Below are 19,694 nucleotides of genomic sequence, written 5' to 3' on the forward strand. Positions count from 1 at the left end.
TTGTAACCTTGTATTTCTTATGTTTCAGGCTAGGGGCTGCCTACAAATTTATATACACAAAATACTTCATAATCCCTCAACAAAGATGTCACATTAAAAGTACAAGTATCCAATTCAAGTTAATCTCTCAACAAAAGCAAATATGTCTATTTAACTTTTTTCATTGTTCTTAAAGAGGAACAAAAGAAGAAAAACCACTGCCTACTACACAGCATCAGAGTTCCTTTATGTAATATCTCAGGAAAAGGAATTTATTTGAAAATTTTGAAAGACTATGTTCCTCTACTCTATTTCTAGAAGGAGAGTGCTCATTATAGTCATTATCTGTTACTGGATTCTTACCATGTGGAGTGCACTCTACTACAAAGTTAACCTTTCTCTAAAAGGTTACTCCTGCAATTCTGGAGTTATATAAAATTAAAAATGGTGACTTGATTTTGCATTTAGTAGAAAAGACAGTAGAGAACTTTGCAGTTCTTCTTACCTCAACTAAAGCTTCATAGAAACAAAGAGATTTCTATTGCAACTCTGAAATTTATCTATTGTGACATATTTAATTACAGGAAATTAAATTGTGTTTGACTTTAAAATATTGAATCCATTATTTACTTCTGAATATATAATGGCTGAAAGTCTTTGTTATTCAAAAAATTATAAAATTATATGTGCCAAACTCTAAATTATAAATTTAACATGTATTAGCAAGGCCTTATTTTTGAACAAGATTAGTAAATAGTACATTTAATTAACACTTAACTATTATAAAGTACTTAGCAAGAATGCTTTCAAAAGCATTTTGTATTACTTAATGAGATTAGAATGGATTAATGTAAATGCCAGAGTAAATAAAAGTTCCTTTTATTCAAATATAAATTAAATTTCCCCTGGAAAAAATGTGGCATGATAATTTTTTTAATTCCTTGCATTCTTTCTATGTAAAAATATTTCAGATACATTCTAAAGTGCATTAATTAGTATAGCATTTGGAAATAATGTAGCCATGTAAAATGGTTGTATGCTATTTGCATGATTTGAACACGCTGCCATCAAGTGGTGGTGCTCATTTTTTATAGCTGGAGGAGCAGATGCCGGGCTAAGAGGGTTATGCCTCGAACTTGAGAAAGTCAGCTTGTACAGGCAAAGCTTCCTTCAGGCCTTTGAAAGAAGCTCAGTCTCTGTGAAATATTTCTCATGAGAGCTCATTTGGGACCAACCCCATTTCTCTCTCAGTTCTAAGGCCTCCTCTTTGAGCTTCGACTACTTGGTGTGAAATTTGTCTGTGAACTCACTCTAACTCCAAAGTCTGACATCTGCTTCTACTTAGTTACTCACTCTCATTTGCTCCCAATACTGTGTTGGCCTCACAGTCTAAGTCCTTCTTTGTTCATGGCATCTCACCTGGCAGCTCTGGCTTTACTTATTTATTAACTAAACATTTATATGGCATATACTATGGGCCAGGCACTGTACTAACCTCTTAACCAAATATCAACAAATATTGACTCGTTTCATCTGCACAGCAACACCATGGAATAGTTTCTCTTATTATCAACCCCATTTTATAGATGAGGGGACTAAGACATGGGGAAATTAAGTAACTTGAAGAACTGGGACTCAAACCCAGGCACCCTGATTCCAGAATCTCTGCTCTAAACTTCTACAGTCTATACTGCCATTGTCAGATAGTACTGGATGACAGGACATGCTCTGAACAGTCGTCTTTATGCCCTATGCATAGGTACCATGTGTACACCAATCCTGGATATTTAAGACGCATAAATTCAATGAACATTAAACAAATACTATATTTTAAAATAAGTAAGAACACCTTAGAGAGTATTAAAAATCTAGAGTACAACAATTTGATTCCTTTTCCACCTATCTTTAACTCTTGCTTTATTATTTCCAGCCTAATTTCATACATGGTTTTGAATTAAATAATTTAGTTGTTACTTATGTTGAGTCTAAATGGTCATGCAAGTTGGAAGAGATTTTCCAAGAGCTATATCCTCTTCTTTTGGGTTAGCTGGTCTTTTTCTCTGGATTTTAGGTGCTTCTATTTCCTATTTTATTTTCCTCTTAGCTACAGGAAGAACTACATAAAGTAGTGGTTCTCAAATTTTTGGTCTCAGGACCTCTTCACACCCTTAAACATTATGAAGAGCATCTGTTTATGTAGACTGTTCTCCATCAATGTTTACCATATTAGAATTTAAAACTGAGAATTTTAATTATATTTATTGCTAATTTATTTATAAATAATAAACCCATGACATATTAATATAAATAACAAATCTTTATGAAAAATATATTTTCCAAAGCCAAAAATATTTTGTGAGATAGTGGAATTGTTTCATATTTTTATAAATGTCTTTAATTTTTTTTCTTTATCAACCAAAGTCCAGAGTTTACATTTAGGTTCATTCTTGGTGTAATGTAGCCTATGAGTCTTGACAAATGTGTAATGACATGTATCCATCATTATAGTAACATACAGAATAGTTTCAGTACCCAAAAATTGCTCTGTGTTCTGACTATTCATTGTCTCTCTCCCCTCACCCATAGGACAACTACTGATTTTGTTTTCACGGTCTCCATAGTTTTGCCTTTTCCAGAGTGTCATATCATTGCAATCATACAATTTTTGCAGATTGGCTACCTTCACTTAGTAGTATGCATTTAGGTTCTTCCATGTCTTTCTATGGCTCAATAGCTCATTTATTTTTAGCATTGAAAAATATTCCATTGTTTGGATATACCACAATTTATTTATCCACTAACCTACTGAAGGACATATTAGTTGCATTCAAGTTTTGACAATTGTGAATAAATCTTGCTTAAATATCCATGTTCAGGTTTTTGTGTGGATATAAGTTATCAGCTCATTTGGGTGAATATCAAGGAGTACAATTTCTAGACCACATGGTAAGCGTATGTTTAGTTTCCTGAGAAACTGCTAAACTATATTCTAAAGTTGATGTCCCATTTTTCATTCTGACCAGCAATGAATGATTGTTTCCATTGCTCCATATCCCCGCTAGCTTTTGATATTGTCAGTGTTTTAAATTTGGGCCATTCTCATAGGTTATATAGCATCTAATTGTTGTTCTAATTGCAATTCCCTAGTGACACAATGATGAGCATCTTTTCATATGTTTATTTGCCATCTGTATATCTTCTTTGGAGAGGACTTTTGACCATTTTTTTTTTTTTTTTTTTTTTTTTTTTTTTTTTATTTTGGCATATTATGGGGGTACAGATTTTAAGGTTTCAATAAATGCCCATTCCCCCCCTCCCCCCAAAAGTCTGAGTCTCCATCATGACCATCCCCCAGATGGTGCACATCTCACTCACTATGTATGTATATACCCGCCCCCCTCCCCCCTCCCACCTGCCCAATACCCTATTACTGTAGCACCTATGTGTCTACTTAGGTGCTACTCAGTTAATACCAGTTTGCTGGAGAATATATCTGGTGCTTGTTTTTCCATTCTTGGGATACTTCACTTAGTAGTATGGGTTCCAGCTCTAACCAGGAAAATATAAGGTGTGCTATATCACCATTGTTTCTTAGAGCTGAATAGTACTCCATGGTGGACATATACCACATTTTATTAATCCATTCTTTGATTGATGGGCACTTGGGCTGTTTCCACAGCCTTGCAATTATGAATTGTGCTGCTATAAACATTCGAGTGCAGGTGTCTTTTTTGTAGAGTGTCACTGGATCATTTGGGTAGATGCCCAGCAATGGGATTGCTGGATCAAATGGTAGATTCACTTGTATCGCTTTAAGGTATCTCCATATTGCTTTCCACAGAGGTTGAACTAGTTTGCAGTCCCACCAGCAGTGTAGGAGTGTTCCTCTCTCTCCGCAACCACGCCAGCATTTATTGTTTGGAGATTTTTTGATAAAGGCCATTCTCACTGGGGTTAAGTGATATCTCATTGTGGTTTTGATTTGCATTTCCCTGATGATTAGAGATGTTGAGCATTTCTTCATATGTTTGTTGGCCATTCTTCTGTCTTCTTTAGAAAAATTTCTGTTCAAGTCCTTTGCCCACTTTTTAATGGGGTTATTTGATTTTTTCTTCCTAATTTTCGTGAGTTCTAAGTATATTCTAGTTATCAGTCCCTTATCGGATGCATAGGATGCAAAAATTTTCTCCCATTCTGTAGGCTGTCTGTTTACTTTCATGACTATTTCTTTGGCTGTGCAGAAACTTTGTAGTTTGATCATGTCCCATTTATTTATTTTTGTTGCTGCTGTGATTGCCTTTGGGGACTTCTTCATAAACTCTTTGCCCAGGCCGATGTCTAGGAGAGTGTTTCCAACTTTTTCCTCTAGAGTTCTAATAGTTTCATATCTTAGGTTTAAGTCTGTTATCCAGCGTGAGTTGGTTTTTGTGAGAGGTGAAAGGTGTGGGTCCTGTTTTAGCCTTCTACAGGTGGCTATCCAGTTTTCCCAGCACCATTTATTGAAGAGGGATTCTTTTCCCCAGCGTATGTTTTTGTCTGCTTTGTCAAAGATGAGATGGCTATATGAGGATGGTTTTATATCAGGATTCTCACATCTGTTCCACTGGTCAATATTCCTGTTTTTGTGCCAATACCATATTGTTTTAATTACTACAGCTTTGTAGTATAGTTTGATATCTGGCATATTAATGCCTCCCATTTTGTTTTTGTTGCCTAGAATTGCTCTTGATATTCGGGGTCTTCTTTGGTTCCATACGAAGCGTAAAATTATTTTTTCTATATCTGTGAAGAATGCTGATGGGATTTTAATAGGTATTGCATTGAATCTGTAGATCAGTTTGGGTAGTATAGACATTTTGATGATATTGAGTCTGCCGATCCACGAGCATGGTATGGATTTCCATCTGTTTACATCCTCTGCTATTTCCTTCCTCAGTGTTTCATAGTTCTCCCTGTAGAGGTCTTTTACCTCTTTGGTTAAATATATTCCTAGGTACTTTAATTTCTTTGTTGCTATTGTGAAGGGAATTGAGTCTTTGATTTGGTTCTCAATTAGATTGTTGTTGGCGTATATGAATGCCTCTGATTTCTGTGTATTAATTTTGTATCCTGAGACTTTACTAAATTCATTGATCAGTTCCAGGAGTTTCTTGGTTGAATCCTTGGGGTTTTCTAGATACAATATCATATCATCAGCAAACAGTGAAAGTTTGATCTCTTCTGCCCCTATTTGGATACCTTTGATTCCATTTTCTTGTCTGATTGCTGTAGCCAAGACTTCCAGCACTATGTTGAACAGAAGTGGAGATAGTGGGCAGCCTTGTCTGGTTCCAGTTCTAAGTGGGAATGATTTCAATCTTTCCCCATTCAGTATGATGTTGGCTATGGGTCTGTCATATATGGCTTGTATCATTTTTAGGTATGTCCCTTCTATGCCTATTTTCTTAAGTGTTCGTATCATGAAAGGGTGTTGAATTTTGTCAAAAGCTTTTTCTGCATCTATTGAAAGGATCATGTGGTCTTTGTTTTTGCTTCTGTTTATGTGGTGAATTGCATTTATAGATTTACGTATGTTGAACCATCCCTGCATCCCTGGGATGAAGCCCACTTGGTCGTGGTGGATTATTTTTTTGATAAGTGTCTGTATTCGGTTAGCTAAGATTTTGTTGAAAATTTTTGCATCTATATTCATTAGGGATATTGGTCTGTAGTTTTCTTTTTTTGTTGCAGCCTTTCCTGGTTTTGGTATCAGGGTAATATTCGCTTCATAAAAGGTGTCGGGGAGGTTTCCGTTCTTCTCGATGTTGTGGAATAGTTTCTGCAAGATAGGTACTAGTTCTTCTTTGTAAGTATGGTAAAATTCAGGTGTGAAGCCATCTGGACCGGGACTTTTCTTTTTAGGGAGATTTTTAATTGCTGTTTCTATTTCAGCTGTTGAGATTGGTCTGTTCAGGGAATCTATTTCTTCCTGGTTGAGCCTAGGGAGGCTGTGTGTTTCTAGAAATTTGTCCATTTCCTCCACATTTTCCAGTTTGTGTGCATAAAGATTTTTGTAGTATTCATAAATTGTATCTTGTATCTCTTTGGGATCAGTTGTGATATCTCCTTTTTTATTCCTGATGGAGCTTATTAGAGATTTCTCTTTTCTGCTTTTCGTTAGCTTAGCCAACGGCGTGTCAATCTTGTTTATTTTTTCAAAGAACCAACTTTTTGTTTTATTAATCTCCTGAATAGCTTTCCTGTTTTCAATTTCGTTTAGTTCTGATTTGATCTTGTTGATTTCACTTCTTCTGCTGGGTTTGGGGTTGGTCTGTTCTTCTTTTTCCAGCTCTTTGAGTCGTTTCATTAGATTGTCTATTTGTGATCTTCTTGCCTTTTGGTTATAGGCATTTATGGAGATAAACTTTCCTCTCAGAACTGCTTTAGCTGTGTCCCAGAGGAGTTGATAACTTGTCTCTCCATTGTCGTTTTCTTCATAGAAGTTTTTTATTTCCGTCTTGATTTCTTCATTTACGAAGTAATCATTTAGTAGGAGGTTGTTTAATTTCCACGTTTTTGTGTAGAAATGTGAGTTTCTGTTAGGGTTGATTTCTAGTTTTATTCCACTGTGATCTGAGAAGGTACATGGTATGATTTCTATTTTTTTAAATTTCTTGAGATTTTCTTTGTGTCCTAGGATATGGTCAATCTTAGAGAATGTCCCGTGAGCTGATGAGAAGAACGTATATTCAGTGGATTTTGGGTAGAATGTTCTGTAGATGTCTGTCAGACCCAATTGTTCTAGAGTTTTGTTTAAGTCCATTATTTCTTTATTAATTTTCTGTTTGGAGGATCTGTCTCGTGCCGTCAGTGGGGTGTTGAAATCCCCGGCGATTATGGAGTTGCTATTAATCCATTTGCTTAGCTCCAGTAAGGTTTGCTTTATGAATCTGGGTGCACCTAAGTTGGGTGCATATATATTTAAAATTGTTATCTCTTCTTGTTGGACTGTGCCCTTCACCATTATATAATGACCCTCTTTGTCTTTTACTACTTTTGTTGGTTTAAAAACTAAATCGTCTGAAATTAGAACTGCCACACCAGCCTTCTTTTGGCTTCTGTTTGCTTGGAATATTGATCTCCACCCTTTTATTTTTAGTCTATGTGCATCCTTGCAGGTTAAATGTGTTTCCTGAAGACAGCATATACTTGGCCTGTATTTTCTTATCCATTCAGCCAGCCTATGTCTCTTGAGTGGAGAGTTTAAGCCATTCACATTTATTGAGAGAACTGATAGGTAAGGTAGATTACTGATCATTCTGTTGGGTTGGATGTTGTTGCTATGATTTGTGTCTTGAGCCATTGTAATATCTGGCCTTTAATATCTTTGGGTTTTGGTTGTTTTTATATCCGTGGATTATTATTATGATGTTCCGTGCATAATGCTGTTTTAAGTACTTCTTGTAGGGCTGGTCTTGTCTTGGTGAATTCTCTGAGCCTTTGCTTGTCTGCGAATGTTTTTATTTCTCCTTCATATATGAAGCTTAGTTTTGCAGGGAATAATATTCTAGGCTGGGCATTGTTTTGTTTCAAAAGAGTGAGAATGGGGCCCCAGTCTCTCCTTGCTTGTAAAGTCTCATTAGAGAAGTCTGATGTTATTCGAATTGGCTTTCCCTTGTATGTCACTTGCTTCTTTTGTCTTACAGCTCTTAGAAGGGCCTCTTTAGTTGATACTTTGGTCAGTCTGATGACTGCATGACGTGACGTCTTCCTGTTTGCATTGAATCTCCCCGGGGTCCTCTGGGCTTCTTGAACTTGTATATCGAGATTTTGAGCAAGACCTGGGAAATTTTCCTCTATTATATCTTCAAAAAGCTTGTCCAGCCCTTGAGTGCTGTCTTCCTCCCCTTCGGCTAAACCTATGACCCTCACGTTAGGTTTTTTCACATAATCCCACAGCTCTTGTAGACTTTGATCTTTTCTCTTGTTTCTCTGCTGTATTTCTGTGACTGATTTATTTAATTGGAAGGTGTTATCTTCAAGCTCTGAGATTCTTTCTTCTGCTTGATCCACCCTGTTCTTGAGACTTTCCACAGTATTTTGTAGTTCTCTGAGTTGATTCTTCATCTCCAGGACTTCGGTTAAAGTTTTCTTCACTGTGTCAATCTCTTTGTTGAACCTTTGTTCCATTTCTTGGAGGTTTTTTGTGTTTTCTTGGTGTTGGTTATTGAGTTGTTGTTGCAGCTGGGTGAGTGTTCTTATGATCCACATACGAAATTCCTTTTCTGTCATATTGGTTGCCTGATTTTGGTCGGTGTCCGTTTCTAGGGGGCTGGTGCTCCTCCTTGGGGGTGTGTTTTCCGTTTGGTTCTTCATATTTCCTGAGTTCTTTCGCTGATTTCTTCCCATGTCGATCAGTTGTTGTTTCTTTCCTTAGGTTATTGTTTGGGTATTCACACACCTTGTTTAGTTTCTGAGGCGTTAGGTGGTGCCTGTGGGTGAAATTGGACCACTCCCTGTATATTGAGTCAGTGGGTGCCGTGGAAAGGCTGTGCAAGATGCTGTCCCTGTCAGTAGGTGGCGTTTGCTTGGAGGAACAGGCTATGGTGTTGATTTTGAGTCCTGTTATCAGCTCTCGTTCTGGGCGGAGCTGGGTTGGGTAAGCCTGCCCTCAGGCCGTTAGCAGGGGTCAAAGTTCTGTTCTCTGCTGTCAGGGCGGGGCTGGGATGGTCCCGCTCAGCCAGAAAGTCTGGGTGTGGGGGTGGGGCTGTCTGAGACCCACAGTCTGCAGCAGGCCTCGCTTCTTTCCACCCTCCCCAACTCCGCAGCTACTCCTGAGCCTCTGCCAGCAGGCCAGACCACAAGCCACCAGGCCTCCCCGGACTGTGATGCCGGCGGGGAGGTTCCCTGCACAGGAACGCCACCTGGGTTGGGCGCACGGCCTCCTCCTGGGACGTTCCGCCCGATCCGCCCCTGGAGGCACACAGACCTCTAGGACGCCGATCCGCCCCTGGAGGCACACAGACCTCAGTAGGCTGTTCACGTATAATCCTTCTGTGCCCCGGGCAATGCTAGCCCTCGGTGCAGGGGATCTGGTCTGCAGGTCCGACCTCTGGGTCCCAGAGTTCAAACTGTATTCCCACTAGGGAGAGGGTTTCCGGTCCTAATTCACCCACAGGGAGCCCAAGCTGGGTCTATGTCTCTCAGCCTCTGAGTCGGCACCGTTTTCCTGGGAACAAGGTGCCAGCAGCACCTGGGAGGGCGGGCGGGGTCCCAAACGGGAAGGTCCCGTTCCCTGGAGGTGCCTCCGGCTGGTGGCTGTATTGTCTCTCTGGGCAGCCGCGGGTAGGGTCGGCGGAGGGGGGGAGGAGGCAATATGGCGCCTGCCGCGCGGCTCTCCGTGCACACGGAGGTGCCCGGAGGAAGTTGGGAACCTGGTGCCACGTCTGTTACAGGCTCACCGTTGGCAGGCGGCGGCAGTCTCTGGGCTGATGTCCGCAGTTCTCTCCACCCGCTGGGGAGCCCGCCAGCAGTCCCGAATGCAGGGGAGGGGAAATAGCAAATCCACCTACCCTTGCCGCTGGTCTCCGGGCTGCTCCGGTGGTCTCAGCCTCCAGTTCTCCTCCGCAGCCTCCTCCCGTGGAGTCTCCCGGGGTCTCAGGTACCCCTCCTTCCGGCCCTTGTCCGCTGTATGCTCGTCTTCTTGCTTCTTTTCTCTAGTTTCTGCTAGAATCGGTCTTTTCTGCAGAGACCCTCTGTCTGGCGGTGTTATTCGTCCGCCATCTTGCTCTTGACCATTTTTTAAAAAAACTTGGGTTGTTAATTTTATTGTTGAGTTTTAAGAGTTCTTTGTATATTTTGAATAACAGTCTTTATGAGATAAGTCTTTTGCAAATATTTTCTCAATGTCTGTGATTTTCCATTTTCTTGAAATTGTCTTTCACAGAGGAATTTTTAATTTTAACCCTTTGCACTCAGATGTCGAGTGTGGATAATGTCGAGTGGATAATGAGAAAAAAGCAAGCGAGTGCAAAGGGTTAATAAAGTCCAGTATATCAATTATATCTTTCATGGATCTTCCCTTTGGTGTTATCCTAAAAATTCATTGCTATACTAAGGTCACTTAGTTTACCTTATGTTATTTTCTAGGAGTTTCATAGTTTTAAATTTTATATTTAGGTTTATGATCCATTTTGAGCTATTTTTTTATGAAGGGTGTAAGCTCTGTGTATAGAGTCTTTTTTTTTTTTTTGCATATGGATGTCTAGTTGTTCTGTCACCATTTATTGAAAAGACTCTTTATTCCATAGTATTGCCTTTGTTCCTTTTCCAAAGATCAGTTGTATATCTTTATGTGAATTTATTTCTGGTCTCTCTATTTGGTTCCCTTGATCTATTTGTCTATCATTTTGCCAATACTATACTCTCTTGATTACTGTAGCTTTATAGTAAATCTTGAAGTCGGATAGCACAGTCCTCCAACTTTGTTCTTTAATATCGAGTTGGCTATTCTGGGTCTTTTGACTTTCCATATAAACTTTAAAATCAATTAAATTTTAAAAATTTTCTGTAAAGAATCTTTCAGAATGACAAACAGCTTGGCATCTTTGTTCTTGTTAGCAAACTGCATCCCTTTCTTCAGGCAAACATAATCCACAAAAAAAAAACCTTGCCAGATTTTGATTGGGATGGCATTGAATACACATCAAGTTAGGAAGAACTAACATCTTGGCAATATTAAGACTTCCTGTCCATAAACAAGGAATATCTATTTATTTAGTTGTTCTTTAATGTCTTCATCAGAGTTTTATAGTTTTCCTCATATAAGATCTTGTTTATATTTTGTTAGATTTATATCTAAGTACTTCATTTTAGGAGATGCTAATGTAAATGATATTAAATTTTTAAATTTCAAATTCTACTCATTTACTGCTGGTATATAACAAAGCAATTAATCTTTGTATCCTGCAACCTTGTATCCTGCAACCTTGTTAAAATCACTTATTAGTTCTTGGATGTTTTTGCTTGTTTTGTCAATTCTTTCAGATTTTCTACATAGACAATAATGCCATCTGTGAACAAAAACAACTTTATTTCTTCCTTCCCAATCTGTATATCCTTTATTTCATTTCCTCGTCTTATTGTACTAGCTAGCATTTCCAGCATAATGTTGAAAGGCAATGGTGAGAGGGACCATTCTTTCCTTATACCTGATCTATGCAGAAAAGCTTTGAGTTTCTCACCATTAAGTATGATGGCAGCTGTAGATTTATTGCAGATGTTCTTTTCCAAGTCAAGGAAGTTCCTCTCTATTCCTAGTTTTCTGTGTTTATCATAATGGACATTGGATTTTGTCTATGTTTATTGATATGATCATGTCATTTTTCTTCTTTTGCCTGTTGATATGATGGATTACATTAATTGACTTTTGAATGAGCCAGCTTTGCATATCTAGTGTAAATTCCACGTTTGTGATATATAATTATTTCTACACATTTTTGGATGCAATTTGCTAACATTTTGTTGGGAATTTTTGCATCTGTGCTCATGATAGCTACTGATTTGTAGTTTTATTTTTATTTTGTTTTGCTAACCTTTTTTCTCGACTTCTAATGTCATCTAATTGTTAGAAAACAGGATTTATTTGTTTAGAGCTTCTGCTGGCATCAATAGTGATTTTTAATTCATTTTAATTATATTTAAATAATTTCTTTAAAGAACCTTTCAGAATGACAAACAGCTTTTTCATTTTTATGCTAATTAACAAAACACATCCCTTTCTTCAGGTAGACAATCCCATGACAAAGCAAACATTTTGGCTGAGAGGGAGTGGGCTTAACTTCATCAATTTTTCTCCTCCTAGCTGGTTACTCTTATGTATGCACAGACTGTACAACTATTTAAGGTAGTTCTGTCTTTTATATATTCTGAGATTTGCTTTGTGGTCAACAATGTGGTCAATTTGTGTAACTATTTCTTATATGTGTAAAAGCAATTCATAAGCTTATTATGTTAATGGATATTTCTATTTTTTCATATTTTCCATCTCTACCTCTCTAAACTGCATCTCAGTTATAACTTCAGATCAACCTTCAAATTAATTAGGTATCTTATTTTATTATTTTATTATTAGTTATCTAATATTTTATATATATACTCCAGTGGGTTTTAACTTTAAAGACTATGCATATACATTCATTTGTATAAAACTGTTTTGCTCTTATTCCTATATGACTGCTCTTTTTTTCTATTGTCCTATTCTCTTAATATGGTATCTGTATATTTTCCTTTTACATTTTTAAGTCACTTTAATCATATCCACTTTATTAAAAGATTTTTCTAATATTTGAGTAATTGAGTATTGATTCTTATTTTTATTTTGCTTCCCCTTGCTGTCTAATTTATTTCTGTGGATTTTAAATTTGGTTTGAGCCACTCTTCATCAAAAGAGGAAGACCTTAATCATTGAATGTTTTGCTATAGAATTACTTGGCTCCTTATTGAAGATTTTGCTATAGCAAAAGGTTTTGCTATAGAATTTTGTTGTGGTACCCTTGACTTGTTTTTATGTTAATTTCTTTGTTTTAGTTCTAGTACCACACAAGTTACATAAATTCAAATTTGATACATAGCATTGTCTGAGGCTTGTATATTTTTGTGAATGATTTTACCCATACCTTAAACTCTCTGCCACCCTCAAAATCATGTAAGTTTTCTCAATATTTGTCTGGGATTCTGGGTGGAGTCCTGTAGCCCATGAAGGATCACTTTAAAGTTACTGTCTTTATCATTCTATAAAAAAGACATCTGCACTCGAATGTTTATACCAGCATAATTCACAATTACAAAGATGTGGAAACAACCCAAGTGCCCATTAATACATGAGTGGATTAATAAAATGTGGTATATGTATACCATGGAGTACTATTCAGCTATAAGAAACAACAGTGATATAACACCTCTTGTATTTTCCTGGATAGAGCTGGAACCCATTCTACTAAGTGAAATATCCCAAGAATGGAAAAATAAGTACCACATGTACTCACCAGCATATTGGTATTAACTGATCAACACCTAAGTGGACATATAGGAATAACATTACCGGGCGTTGGGCAGATGGAGGGGGGAGAAGGGGATGTGTATATACATACATAATGAGTGCAATGGGCACCATCTGGGGTATGGACACACTTGAAACTCTGACTCTAGGGGTGAAGAAGAGGGAAAGGCAACACACGTAACCTAAACATTTGTATGCCCATAATATGCTGAAAAAAAATAGTTACTGTCTTTATGCCAAGTGCTCAGTTCCTGTTCTTCCACTTTGCAAAAGCTTAGATCCTCATTCCTCAGCTTCCAGGGTTTATGTCTAATCTCAACCCTTCCCCCTTGAACCATGAACATACTAGATTATGCTTTGTCTCAGTTATTTTTTCTCAATTTTAACTCTTTTTCTTTAATTTTAGCATATGACATGTGACGAGAAACTTTTTTTCTTTGAGCTCATTTATTATGGTATAAAATAGTTATATTTTAATAGTTAATATTTTAATAGTTATAATTTTCTCTAACCTTTTATTTATTTTTTGTTTTCACTTTTAAATTTCAAAATATTAAACAGGTGGTGTTAGGCTTTGTAGTAATCTCATGGATGCAAGAAGGCTCTGCCGTTTCTGGAAAAGAAATGCAAAAGGACATGCATCAGTGCCACAGAAAGTTACAAAGTTCTGGTCGGCAAATCTTACTGGCCTGGGATTTTGAAACATAAGAGAACTACAAAAAGGAAAACTTACAAAAATGTTTTCTTGGTTATGGAGCTAGTTAGAGTAGTAAATAAGACATGAAGGAAAGGATTAGAAACTGAGAAGAAAATCATCTGCTGTGTAGGATGAGGAGTTCTTTTCTACTGGATAAGGGCTTCATGATCCAGAGGAGGTCAGGAGCTGAAGGACACAGGGCCAGCGGGGGCAGCCTCCCTTTCTCACCATGAGATCAAACGACTTGGCACATACTGCTGAAAGGTCATTAAACCCTGCTAGTCTTGAATACTGCTGCAGTAGATATTTTCCTGATGTTTGCTTTTAAGCCTGGTTTTAACTTACAGTATAAATTACGTGAATATCCATTAGCAGTGAATCAATAAAAATCATAAAAACTATTTCCATTTGATAAGGTATTGTACTCTAGGGGCTCAACCAAGCACACATATGAATGCTTCAAAACCCTTTTCTGAGAAAGAAATACTGGCTCTCTCTCCAGTCTATACTGCCCACAATCATGTGGAAGTAGACTGGCCTTTGGCCCAGCATTCACATTTTCACAATAGGGCAACAAATGTATTCATTTCATATCTAGTATGTTTAAGAACACATGCATATCTCTATATAACTAGCAGTATAATATACTAGAGTTATTTGTTAGTATATTCAGCTCATTAATAATATATAGTTTTTGCTTTTGTAGTACAGCGGGTCCTGGGATAACATAATTTCATTCAATGCCATTTCACTATACCGCTGATGAGAAAGAAAATTGATTCCCAGCTGGAGCCACTTTCTGTGTGGGGTTTGTGCATCTCCCCCATGTCTGCATGGATTCTCTCCGGGTCCTCTGGTTTCCTCTCACATCCCAAAGCTGTGATGGGAGGTGAACTGGCACATCTACAAGGTCCCAGTCTGAGTGAGTGGGTGTGTGTGTGGGTGCCCTGAGATAGGATGATGGTGTCCTGGCCCAGCTGCTTTCAGCCTCTTGCTGTGAGCTGCCTGGAGAGGCTCAGGCCACCTCGACCCCGAACTGGCAAGAGTAGGTAAATAATTATCTTACTTGCTCTTACTTGTTTTATTAATCTTTTAAAAATGCATGTATAGCTCACATTTATTATAATGTGAAGTATTTTCATCTTTATTTAGAAGTTTGTTGAGGTTTTGTGACCAAAATATGCCATAGGAACTTAACTCTCATTTATATCAATTAGCCTATTAAAATTGGTTTCATTATGTCATTTCTATTCAAGTCGCAGTTTCCAAGACAATGTTAAGTGAGGAGTTATGGTACCTCTTCTCCCCAGGTCTCATCCTAAAGGTCAGACTTACCTCTGCATAAATTCTGGAGGAAATGAAAGTTTGTCTGTCCTTTCCCCCTCCCTTATGGGTACCCTTCCATTTTCCTTTTCAGGAATGGGGAGGCTGCCCCCTTCACCATTCTCTGCTCACCTATAGGCTCCTGCACCTGCTCATCTCTCATAAGATGTTAGAAGATAATGGTACCATAACTGAAATAAGTTATGAGGTGGGATCTCTTAAGGCTCATTAGGCTTGAACCTACATACATATTGTATATTTCAAAATTGATGAAAGAGTAGACTTCAAATGTTCTTATCACAAAAAAATGATAAGTATTTGAGGTGCTGGATATGGTAATTACTATAATTTAAACATTTCACAATGTATACACGTACCATAATGCACACTGTACCCCATAAATACATACAATTATTTGTCAATTAAAAATTAAATTAAGTTTTTAAAAAAGGCTCTGATGGTACTCCTTAAAAAACTTTAAAGACTTAATGAAAAGCAGCCTTTAGAAAGGAATTATAAGCATTGGGTTTATATTTGTATGGGTTTCTTACATAATGGTGGCCCATTCTGTTTATAAGCAACAGCACTGTATGAATGAATACTTATGGATTTTCAACCTACACTAGAAGTAAACACAGCGATTTCCTTTTTCCTCTTTTTATACAATTTTATATACACATATACACACAAACTACACATATATACATATATTGAAGAATATGGTATGGAAATTTCTAGTAGCTAGTATAAAAAAACAAATATAGACTTTTATTTGGACTTGACTTCCTAGTACAGAATATTTTCATCATTCAACTGATAAGTTACGTATATTCATACCCAGCAGACTGGTACTCATGAACTTTTTATCAAAATAAAAATTCTACCTTGACTAATGAAATAAAAGTACTTAAAATTATTGGTCATCACATCATCACTATTTTAGCATACATTAACAATCATTAATTTCCTGGTAGCTGTTAAAATCCTGTCTTGTCTTTGGAGACGCCCTTAGTATCTTTAATAGGAATTATTTGGTCAGCTTAGCAGGAATTTATTATAAAAAGAGATCCATCTGGTCGCTATATCAAATTAATAGTACTTGAACATTGAGTTCCCCTTTCCAAGCTGATTAGGCATTACTATATAAAAATTTTTAACAAATATAGATGCGTTTCATTATAATCACATCACAGGTTGCCTTTCTCACATCTGAGTCATTTGGAATAAATAAAACTTTTGCCGACCTGTTAATAATTTGGTGAAATAGAGTAGATAATAACTAAGGAGGAAAACAAATTAATTTCATACTATTTAAGTGTCTGGCTCTCTTTTTGGTACATCTTGATTCAGCCTTCTCAAATTTTTAGAGGATTTGATAATTCAATCACGTGCTCAGATCAGATACTTAAGAATATAGTTCAGAGATTGCTAGGAGACAGAAGGGAATATAGGACTCACTTTGGATTTGACTTTCTGATACACTTCAAAATAGCATAATTTAAGCATCTACATTAGTATTAAAAGAATTCAGCAGTCTCTCAGAGGCACATAATCTGAAGGCAAATTTATTTCTTCTTGCATATTTGACATAGTAAGGGCAATGCTCTCCTATACTATGATATTCCCTAGGTAAAGTTTTCAGTCATAGATTCTATGGATTCTATAAAATATCTTCAAATTCAATTAATGTTCGTAATCACCATGGAGGCTTTAAAAATATTCCCTCCAACATCTAACTCTATATTTGTTCTTGAAGCTGACATGGAAAGATAAAAAGAAATTGACTTAGGCCTAAAAAGGGCATCCAAGGATGCTTTGTTTTCAAAATGCAGGCGTGTGCTTGCACATACGTGCACACTCACACACACACACCTCCTCCAGCTCTTTAACATTGCAATAAAGGGTTGCAAACACCATGGAGACTGGGAATCCACATCCAAGTAGTATTGCCTAGGTGTCAGGTTTTAAGACCAAACTTGCCAACTATGGGTCCAATCTATAAAGACATGTACAAGTCTGTTATCATGCGGGTGGGTTTTTCATATAGCCTATTCTTCATCTTACAGCATTGTCCTTCGTTCTCAAATTTTATGCTTCCTCCTTCTTTTGATGTAAAATCCTTTTTCTTCTGTGAAGTGATAGCCAGAGAAGATAGTAGTATTTGTTTTTATGTTCTTACATGGAAAAACAAAAGACGAAAGTTGGCAACCTTACTGGCTTTCAAATTTGTTTTTGGAATGTTACCAGCTGGTAAAATACAAAAGTCTGGAAATCTCTGACCAGCACGGAACACATATGCTCCGTTCATTCTGATTTTATAAACCATTTCACAGAAATTTAGTTTTATAATATTGTTCTGGCTGTTCACAGAAGCTCCCTCCCATCATCCCCCTGACATTTGGTTTAAAGCTAAAATGTTAACAAATAATCAAGAGAGATTGTAACTATAGTATATCTTAATTTATGGAGAACATATATGGTTGAAATGCTGCTAAGATATCAGATTTCTTGACCTCTAATGCCATATTACTTACAAAATTAGTAATGTGCTTTTCATTGAAATAAAAATGCCACATAATTCAATAAATTTTTTAGTAATCTAGTGAAATGATTATGAATGATAAATGTTTTGATTACATACTTGAAAAAGTACCAGTAAAACATTTTTTTTTCATTTTTTTTTTCAGTAAAACATTTTAAATGTGAACAGATAAAGTTTAAAAAACCAATGACAGCTTAACTGAACAGGATCTAATACATCAAAAGGCCATTACATTTCAATGAAGCTCTCCAGTAAAGCAAAAACCGTACCACTCTTTAGTGATTAAATTAACCTTAGAAACGAACATTCAGGTTTGTATTTAGAGAGAAAATCCTGAAACATTGCTGAGGTAACAATTCAGTATGTTACTATAAATGACAAAATAGGAATGCACATTTTTGAGAATATGCACAGTGGCAAATGAACACAGTTGTGGATTACATAGTTGAGAACTCTTTAAAAAATGTATGTGAAATCAGTTTCTTGATTTAGTACAGTCATAACTCAGAGATACTGCATAGTCGGTTCTAGACCAACACTGAAGCTAATATTGCAATAAAGCAAGTCACACATTTTTTTTATTTCTTAGTGCACATAAAAGTTATGTTTATAAAGTACTGTAGTCTATTAAGTGTGCAATAGCATTATGTAAAAAGAAAAGCCATGTACATACCTTAATTAAAAATATTTTTCTTGCTAAAAATTGCTAATGATCATCTGAACTGTCATCTTTTTGCAGAGTCTAGCCTCAGTGTTGATGGCTGCTGACTGATCAGGTTATTGGTTGCTGAAGGTTGAGGTGCCTGTGGCAATTTCTTAAAATATAGCAACAATGGAGTTTGCAGCATCAACTGACTCTTCTTTCATGAAAGATTTCTCTGTAGCACGTCCTGCTGTTTGATAGCATTTTACCTACAGTAGAACTTCTTTTAAAATTAAAGTCAATTTTCACAGACACTTCCACTGCTTCATCAAACTTATGTACTATTCTAAACCTTTTGTTGTTATTTCAACAATGTCTACAGCATCTTACCAGGGCTAGATTCCATCTCAATAAGCTACTTTCTTTGCTCATCCATAATAAACCAATTCCTCATCTGTGCAGGTTTTATCATGAGATTGCAGCAGTCCAGTCAAATCTTTAGGCTTCACTTCTAATTCCAGTTCTCTTGCTATTTCCACCACACCTGCAGTGACTTCTTCCACTGAAGTCTTGAACCCTCAAAGTCATCCATGAGGTCTGGAATCAACTTCTTTCAAACTCCTGTTAGTGTTGAGATTTTGACTTCCTCCCAGCAATCAGAAATGTTCTTAATGGCAACTAGAATGGCAAATCCTTTCCAGAAGGTTTTCAATTTACTTTGCCAAGATCCGTCAGAGGAACCACTATCTGTGGCAGCTATAGCCATACCAAATGCATTTCTTAAATAATAAGACTTGAAAGTTGCAATTACTTCTTGATCCATGGGCTGCAGAATGAGTATTGTGTTAGCAGGCATGAAAATGACATTCATCTTCTTGTGCATCTCCATCAGAGCTCTTGGGTGACTAGGTGCATTGCCAATGAGCAGTAATGTCTTGAAAGGAATCTTTTTTCTAAGCAATAGATCTCAAAAGTAGGTTTAAAATATTCAGTAAACTATGCTGTAAATAGATATGCTTTCATCCAGGCTTTTTCCTTCTATTTCTAGTGCACAGTCAGAGTAGATTTAGCCATTCTTAAGGGACCTAGAATTTTCAGAATGGTAAATGAGGTTCAACTTAAAGTCAGTAGCTGCATTAGCTTCTAACAAGAGAGTCAGCCTGTCTTTTGAAGCTTCAAAGCTAGACATTGACTTTCCCTTTCTAGCAATGAAAGTTCTATATGGCACCTTATTCCAACATAAGGCTGCTTCATTTACATTGAAAATCTTTTGTAGTGTAGCCACTTCCATCAATTATCTTAGCTAGATCTTTTGCACAATTTGCTGCAGTTTCTACATCAGCACTTGCTGCTTTACCCTGCACTTTCATGTTATGGAGATGATTTCTTTCCATAAACCTCATAAGCCAACTTCTTAGCTTTGAACTTTTCTTCTGCAGTCTTGAAGAGAATTAGGGCCTTCTTATGAATT

The 19,694-nt window shown here is 36.9% G+C and overlaps 1 long non-coding RNA gene across 2 annotated transcripts in view; it reads right to left on the minus strand.

Annotated features, from left to right (window-relative positions):
* LOC105855449 (uncharacterized) overlaps positions 1 to 19,694 on the minus strand; it is a 41,872-nt gene that overhangs the window by 6,222 nt on the left and 15,956 nt on the right. For both annotated transcript variants that reach the window (XR_001146628.3, XR_012921670.1), the window contains exon 2: positions 13,531 to 13,631. This is a non-coding gene — a long non-coding RNA (uncharacterized LOC105855449). The remainder of the gene's footprint in view (positions 1 to 13,530; positions 13,632 to 19,694) is intronic.

The sequence above is a fragment of the Microcebus murinus genome, chromosome 11 (assembly GCF_040939455.1).
Source record: "Microcebus murinus isolate Inina chromosome 11, M.murinus_Inina_mat1.0, whole genome shotgun sequence".
Lineage (NCBI taxonomy): Eukaryota > Metazoa > Chordata > Mammalia > Primates > Cheirogaleidae > Microcebus > Microcebus murinus.